Source organism: Corylus avellana, chromosome 3, assembly GCF_965113065.1.
Source record: "Corylus avellana chromosome 3, dhCorAvel1.hap1.2, whole genome shotgun sequence".
Taxonomy (NCBI): Eukaryota; Viridiplantae; Streptophyta; class Magnoliopsida; order Fagales; family Betulaceae; genus Corylus; species Corylus avellana.
The window spans coordinates 23,400,900-23,409,793 of NC_142492.1; the positions used below are offsets into that span (position 1 = coordinate 23,400,900).

Below are 8,894 nucleotides of genomic sequence, written 5' to 3' on the forward strand. Positions count from 1 at the left end.
CAGTCGATCGGCAGTTGAGAGAGAGACAGAACACATTTACTCCATGCATGTGTTACCTTACCCCCCATTAATGGGGGCAAACCCATACGTTTGACGGATTGAGCACGTTGAAAACTTATTCCTTGTTCTGTTAAATCTTTTTTCAAGGCAAAGAAATCAGCTTTTATCAAATCAAAACAGTTCATGGAAGGAGACTCTTTTTCTTGTGAAATGACTAGAAAAGTCTTTTCCTTTACGCAGACAAAGCCAAACCAAACGCGCTATGTTTTGTAATTGAGAAGGTTGAAAGGACATCTTGGCCTTTGCATTTGCCCTTCGCAGAAAATCTGGTCTACTCCTGTCTCTTTCATTCGGTGTTGTTTTTCGTTTCACACAAGACATCCCGTTTCATATACGGTACCCTCTCGCTATCTCTCTCTCTCTCTCTTTATTGGGTGTTAAATGGGAATTTGGGTTATAGTTTCCATTCCTTAACCATCACGGCTTTACAAACTCCTAGTCGAATGTTGTATTAGCTGCGTTTTACTATTTGATATCTTTCAACCCTTATCTGGGTTTCTGTCTATTCACACCTTAGTCAAACTATCATGCAAAATTTCCTTATGTTGTTTCCTTTTTCTTTATAAATAGCATTTTTTCCTTCGTTTTCCATCTGGGTTCTCATTTTTGCCTTCCAAGGGTCTAATTATTACCTTATGCTAGTCTTCCTTGATTTCTTCTGGGGTTTCTTTTATCTTATCTGTTTCCCCATCCATTTTTAGCAATATTTGGAGCTCTCTCTCTCTCTCTCTCTCTCTCTCCATGAAATAGACCTCTTTGTTGGATCTTTTGATTCTGACACCATTCGTTTTAAGCTGAACTAAGAGGAGGATTTGATTGAGAACCAGCACTATTGCTGCAACGGTTTGAATTTTGTCAAAAGCTAGGAAAGATGAAGTGTTTCTTCCTCTTCAAGGACAAATTCAAGGCCAAGAGAGGATCAAGAATCGCCCCAGAGCTGCGAGACCAAAGTAAATCAGATAGTTCGGCCATAAAGCGCACAAGCAAGTCATTGAGTTCATTACCGTCGCCACGGACCATTCCGGAATTGTACAAAGAAAAGGAGCAAAACTTGAGAGTTTTCACTTACGAAGAGCTGAGGGAAGCAACAAATGGTTTCAACAGGTTGCTAAAGATTGGAGAAGGTGGTTTTGGGAGTGTGTATAAAGGTAAAATTAGGCCTCCAGATGGCCAGGGTGATCCCACTGTGGTTGCCATAAAAAAGCTAAACACGAGAGGCATGCAGGTACTAGTTTCACTTTCTTTGCAATGCAATTGCATTTCTTTATGGCTTTAAGAATTGTATCATGCATAATTTAGTTCTCGGAATTAGTTTAGAAATATTGTTTGCTGCACTTTTTGTTCTTATGATAGTCAAGAGATTTTATGGCCTATTGGCTTTTCATTTTGTAATTAAGTGAATACATGTCATGATTTCAACACCTTTAGTTAACTTAAAAGATCAATGGTGGTCAACTCTAGTTTTGGGATTTATGCATTGATGCGAATTATATGAATCGGGACTAAATGACGGACATGCCTGAATCAGTTGGAAAGCCTGTATCAAAGACCAAATGTTTTATGCTAATTAACCTATAAAGGGTGAAACAATGTTGGGATGTCTTCTTTTAATCAGGTTTAGAAATGTTGCGATTTATATGAGACTAAAAGAATAATGGAGAGTAATGTGAATGAGCCAGGAAGTTTGTGTTAATGACACAATTCAGGAACAGAAGAGGAGCAAAATTCTGTAGCAAGGATACGCATAATGGATTAGACTAAACCTTCTTGTGATATTCAAGTGTCCTAGCTGAGTGATTATTGGTAGATTGCATTTGTGACACTATAGGTTCTTTCAAATGGAACATTTTGTTTTCATGAATGGCTATGATACAGCCTTGATCCCCTCTCCTCCCCTCCCTCTATTTTCTTCTTTTTTGTTTGGTTTACGAATGTATGCTCTTGTAACCCCACTGAATTCCCGGGGTAGAACGGAAAAATAGGGCTATAAATAGGTTGTTTTGTATTTCTACAAGGGCTGCTATTTTGTTACCATCCTCAATTGTATATACTACTTATTTTCTCATAAATGGGTTTTCTTGTCTTAAGCCAGTAAGTTACCGTTTGCGCTGATTTATATAATTTGCTGCTGCTCCATAAGTATAATGATACACTCGATCCAGTTTAATTGTATAGAAAAAGAAAACATATACTCCCTTCAGTTGCAAACACATATCTTGGTAAATATGCATCTTTTACCTGTGATTGGCATTTTTGTTCCTCGAGTTCAGGACTTGATCACATTTCCTAGTTTTGAGCTATCTCATTGTTTTAGTTGTTCATCATGGGATGTTTTCTTCTTTTTGCTTGCTAAATTTACTATTACTTGCATTGTTATGTGGGAGTAAAACCTGTTTCTTATGGTTAGTTTCTTTTCTTGCGCAGGGTCATAAACAATGGCTCGCAGAGGTTCAATTTCTTGGTGTTGTGAGTCACCCAAACCTAGTGAAACTTCTAGGATATTGTTCCATTGACGGAGAAAGAGGGATACAACGATTGTTGGTATATGAGTTCATGCCTAATAAGAGTCTAGAAGATCATCTGTTCAACAGGGCTTTGCCCACTCTGCCTTGGAAAACAAGATTAGAGGTTCTCCATGGTTCGGCTCAAGGATTGGCTTACCTACATGGGGAACTGGAAGTGCAGGTTGCCTTTGTCAATTTAGTATTAAATATCAAATGATTTTGGAAATGGTGCCTCAACTCCAACTTGCTAATCTTTTTTTCTTATTACAATTCAACTTCGAGCTCGTAATTATTGACTAATGTGCATCAGAATCATACCCCAATTATTCATCCAAAAAAAAAAAAAAAAAAAATTGAAACATATTCCTGTCAAGGTGTCATGGTCATTTAGTTGGTATCTCTGGGTTTTTTTTTTTTTTTTTTTTTTTTTAATTTTTTCCTGGATGCATCTGTAAAAAGTGGTTGGTTCAAATTAGACCATTTAATATAACCACACCAGTTGAAACATGATTTGAACTTCTCAGAAAGATTAGATAGTCATATCATATAAGTAAAGCCAAAGTCTGGTCATCTACCGTAGCTCCATTGAACAGGGAATTGACTATTAACTACATTGGTAGAGCTTCTATTAGTATTTTACTATTTTAGTCTTCTTTTCCCTCGTGGGTAGAAGAGTAGAGTAACTCATCAACCGATGACTCTGTGGAGTGGTTTACCTTCTCTAAGTTTATTTAACCATAGAGATAGTTAGGAATTATTTAGTTGTAGGATATCCAGGGTTCATGAGGCTTGGTCTTCATTAATGAATGGTGGCAGAGCTCTTTAGCTGGTGGATTCAGCTTGTTATCTTTGTAAATTATGCTTATTGGAATGATTGTACTTATTGGGACACATTTTTACTGTGTCTTGGATATGAAATTATGCCCATAAGCTAGTTCCCCCAAAAATTTTAAAAATTCCCCCAATATATATATATATATATATATATATATATATATATATATATATATATATATTTTATGAGGTAGACCTCAAAAATTAATCCCCCCCAAGCCATAAGTTAGTTCCTCCCCTACTTGCTCTTTCAACTTCCAAATGTGGGAGCATAAAAGATCAATTGGAGAAATGCATTTACTGATGCTGCAAGATTTAATTAAATTCCCCACCATTGCACATGAACGCCTTGAACAGCCAAGTGCACTAGAAGATGCCTGCTGTCTTGCTGTTATGGTGGTGATCAAGGACAGAACTAGGAATTTAATTTGGGGCGGGTCCATATCTGGTGGTGATACAAAACTTGGTCCAAGCTTAGGGGCCCTGAATTCTGTTGTCACCTTCTAATTTTACTAATCTATAACAGTAAACCTCCCTCTTTCCTCGCCTACCAAATCTGAAAGAAAAGAAAAGGCTGCAGAAAATGATAACCTAGTAGTTTTATGTCAATAATTTCAATAATTTGACGAAAATTTTCTAATACATATTTTGCTAACTCATTTTTGTTTGCTCTGATTGAAAAGGTGATCTATCGAGATTTCAAGTCCTCAAATGTGCTCTTGGATGAGGACTTTAAGGCAAAGCTCTCAGACTTTGGGCTTGCTAGGGAAGGTCCACAGGGTGACCGTACCCATGTATCCACAGCGGTAAGTAGATCGTAGATGATATACTTGAGTGGCATTCTTATGGGCTGTATACGTGGCTAACTCTATGAATTGTCAGATTTAATGTACAAAAGCATGCTTAACTGTATTCTAGTTAGGTGGCTCAGTCCACCAATTTGCACATGCTCTAATTAAAGAATAATATAGCAGATTATCTAAAGAGGCTCTTCCGGACTCTGGCTCTTGAAGTAAGTTTAGGAATTAGATGGTGTAATAAGAGACCTAACAATTACAAGTTTTGCCTTTTATTTTTTGTATTTTGGAACATGCAGCGAATTCTCTATGTTTATTTAGTGGGATTCATTAGATCTTGATCTAGGTGTAGCTAGCTGGTCTGATCTTATGGTTGCCAACTTCCCCTTGACTCTCCAATCCAGAAGTCAGCATATCTTCTCTGAAGTCCATGACAAAGGTTGCTTGATCATATCATGGAACATGTTAGAATATTAATTTAAATGATTAAGTCTATGATTTCCTATTAACTTAAACTTTTGGGAGAAGTCGTGATTTAATATTGTATCAGAGCCAAGCTCACAAGTTCAAACCTTGACTCTATCATTCGTTCCCATTTAACTTAAATATTTCACGTGCTGAAATCTCACTTAGTTTGAGTTCATACAAGAGAGTGTTAGGATATTAATTTAAATAATTTGGTCTACCATTTTCTACTAGCTTAAGTTTTTAGAATAAGTGATGATTTAACAAAACACGAGTTGTATGTTGGTATATATTCCCTTGGTGACTTAACTTGTCTTTAATTTGTGTTATCAGGTGGTTGGGACGTATGGATATGCTGCCCCAGAATATGTTGAAACGGGCCACCTTACAATCCAGAGCGATATATGGAGTTTTGGTGTTGTTCTGTATGAGATCCTCACAGGCAGACGAGTACTGGAAAGAAACCGTCCGACAATGGAGCAGAAGCTTCTAGAATGGGTGAAACAGTTCCCAACTGATAGTAGTAGATTCAGCATGATAATAGACCCAAGACTCAGAAACCAGTATTCTATTGCTGGAGCTCGGAAAGTTGCGAAACTGGCAGATTGCTGCCTAAACAAGAATGCCAAGGATCGGCCTTCGATGAGTCAGGTAGTGGAGAGCTTGATGGAAGCAATGCAAGTGTCAGAAACCACTTCTGGCAATAGGAGTTCTGAGTCACCTGGATCTAAAATTTCCCACCGGAGAATGAAATAGGATTGTTAGGAGAAGTTTGTGATCTTAAGAGAGCCAAAGAATACACAGTTTTTTTTAACTTACAGCAAGGTTAATTGCTCGGATAGTTAGCATATATCCCAGGTGCACCCTCAACTTCTCCATTCAGGTTCCAGAATGTATGTAAATTTCTATAAATCTGGAATAATTTGATTGATTCAACAGAGGAAAGTCCAGGTCTTGCTTAATCATCTATACATTTTGTACCCCCTACTTCAAAGTTCATGTGTTCATGAAAGGAGGTGTATAGGTTGGTATGTGGAATGCTTGTAAATCTCTAGACTGAATTTTGTGTTATAAATCTTGCTGAGTTATAATGCAGCATAAATTTCCATTTTATAATTTAAATTGAAGAAATAAAAAGATTCTTTCTTATACATTGCTAATGTGAAAGCCCTCAGCCCTTCCTCTTGTCAAAACTAGGTCTTGTCTTTATTTGTTGTTACTTTCAATTATTTGGATGAAGATATGAGATTGGAAACAAGGTAAAGTGCATTGTCATACTGAGTCCTTTTGTAACACCCAGATTCACACTGAGGGGATGGTTAGTTCACATAAAATGGATGGATTATAAAGGAACTCATGAGTGTTAAATCTCACATTGGGGCTTGTTTGGTTGTGTGTGTGTGTTTTTTTTTTTTTTTTTTTTTTTGGTCTCTTTTCTATTCAAAAGGGGGAAATGGGGCCTAAAAATACGTTTAACACTAAAAAAGTCCGTTTCAAGAAAAAGTACCCGTTTGGTAAAAAAAATTGAAAGTGTTTTTAAGAGTTCGAAAAGTCTAAAAATGACTTGAACACACTTTTGCTGACAAAAAACATTTTTTGACTTAAAAACTCTTATTTTTCAAACGCACTCCCAAACATACTTTTATTAGATGAGATTAAGCTTTATAAGCGATTTTAGATGTTTCAATTGCAACTTAATTAGTTATTTTGAAGTTATAGAACAATCAAACTCATTTTTTATGTTGGTTAAAAGTATACTCGAACATGTCGCTTACATAACATAAATATGAGAAGATGAAAATATAAAGTTTTTGTTTTTGTTTTTGCTTTTGTTTTTTTTTTTTTTTTAAAAAAAATTTGGGTAAATGACCTTTTCCTCACATAAATTACTACCCTTATATCATTAGCTATTACAAATTTTAAGCTGGTGAAATTTTTTTAAATTTTAGTGTCAATTTTCTCATTCAGCCTAAACTAGCCGTCAATTTACTCTTGACAAGCACACTTATTTTACAATTATTTAGATACAAAATTATTTTATTTTTTATGTTGAAAATCGACATAAGACTTTCTTTTCGCATAGAGGGTGTAGTTATTTTATAAATTAATTTGTCTAACTTAAGGGCTAGTTTGGACAGAAGAGATAAATTGATACTGAAACTATAGAATAGGATGATATGACTTGCATAGAACTAAAGTCTTAAGGCCTGTTTGGAATTGCGTTTGAGGGTCTTAAAAATGCTTTTAACACTTAAAAAATCCGTTTGAAGAAAAAAATACTTATTTAGTAAAAAAATTAAAAGCGCTTTTAATGATCCGAAAGGCTTAAAAATAGTCAAAAAACACTTTTAGCAAAATCTTAAAAATAAAGTTTTTGCCCAAAAACTCTTTTTGACTTAAAAGCTTTATTTCTTAAACGCAATCCCAAACATGCTCTTAAAATAACACACGAATGATAGTTTGTGAGAATTGAGAAAGTTAAATAATGATTTAGTCTTAAATATTAACATCCTATAAGGAATATTAAGCTAGAAAAAATATGAATGATTTAATTAAAAACAATAATTAAATCTAGAAACTCAAAAAATATTTTAAATTTTGAAAATTTACTTTTAGAAATTCATGGCCACGTTTATTAAAATTTTTATTTTAAAACAAATAATTCAAAACACAAAACGATATTAAAAGCATTACATAAAGATATTTTGCAAGGAAAGTGGCTCCCTCAATTATTTATGCATATGAAAGCAGCCTCCCTTTTCATTCTACAGTTAACTTTTTGAAAAATGATAAGGGTTACTTGTTTGGATGGACCAAATTCCATTCTTGTTTTGGATTTTTTAAGAAACCAATGCAGATGTGGTGTTTGGCCCGTTTGTCACAAAACCCAACTGGAATTTCATTCTGAAATGTGATCCAAGTCGAAATTCATGTTGGCCCAATTCGCACACCTGAACCCCAATGTGTCGCACGACAGGCCCTAATTTAAGGCCAACTAGTTATGGTATTGGGGCTCAGATCCACTGGGTAATTAATGCCCACCCACTAACCCCCACCCACCAACCCACTGCAATAGATTTTTGTCCTGTTTATTAATTGACGTGAAGACCACAATATCAACTGAAGTTAGTCGACCTTGATAACACTGCAACAAGGAAAATAAAATTGTCTGCACCTAGAGTTGCGCTCAACTCGCCTTGGGAAAAGAGACGCATTCAACACAAATGCCTGAATTAATCCTAATCGTCAATCTTGTTATTGGGTAATTCTATAGCTGACATGTGGCAGCTCTCTGTGAATCCATCACATGCAGAGACGCACCAAATCATATGCCAATGCTTTCTTGGGTTTATAATAAGGAATAAAATCTATTGTTCAGATTTGCAACGGCTACAAAGCATGTTCTCCATGCGTTGGTTGCTGCAAAAGCTGACGAATGAGAAGAAAAGCGACAGTGAAGTGGGGGAGTTCCAACATGCATTGAGCAGCGTCCGATTTCTTCCAAAACTCATCACACCGTCTGTTTTTAGCGTCAGACGATTTCAGGATGGAATCGCACTCATGGTAAAGGGTTGAAGTCGTTGACCATTAACTCGTTGGATGGACGCCACCTCACCCATAATGTAATCTGTCTATAATGAACGTATTTGATCTATCCATGTAGACTGTTGCCGTGCACCTACACCACACTGAATCAAACACTTAAGATTAGAACATTACGAACTGCGTAGCTGATGTCTGGTGGCCTCTTGGTCTTTTTCCTTCATTGTTTTTGAACAAACGTGGACCGTCCAGTGGATATGTGCACACAACGTGCCGCTTCCAGCATCGTTGATTTGGTATGGTATGATATCAACATTTTGCAATGAATTTTCTCACTGCACAGTTACACCCGTCTTCTCCATCACGATGCCCAGTGTCCTCTGCAATTCGTATGCCCTCAACTCCTTCAACCCCAAGCCGCGCGCTAATGGAGTCTTCATCAATACCTGGTACACGTCGCTTAGAGCTGAGCTGATATGTGAATAGTAACCACTCCTTAATATAATCTTCCTCCACAAAGACATGCAGAAGCCCATCTTCATAGACCTTTCTTCAGAGGGGTCTGTGGAATCCTGTGATAGCTACTCCATTACAACAATTTCGCAATCACCTCGTAAGCAACGGTGACCCTGTATCGTTTTGGCATCTACGGACACGGGCAACCCTTCGAAGACACGGTCTTGGAAAGTTA

The 8,894-nt window shown here is 36.5% G+C and overlaps 1 pseudogene across 1 annotated transcript; it reads left to right on the forward strand.

The window, feature by feature from the left end:
- The first annotated feature begins 444 nt into the window (after positions 1–444).
- On the forward strand, positions 445–5,780 carry LOC148586967 (putative serine/threonine-protein kinase PBL19; annotated as a pseudogene). Its single transcript, XR_015911714.1, has 4 exons — positions 445–1,285; positions 2,485–2,745; positions 4,082–4,204; positions 4,994–5,780. The product of XR_015911714.1 is annotated as a putative serine/threonine-protein kinase PBL19 (transcript).
- The last annotated feature ends 3,114 nt before the right edge of the window (positions 5,781–8,894 follow it).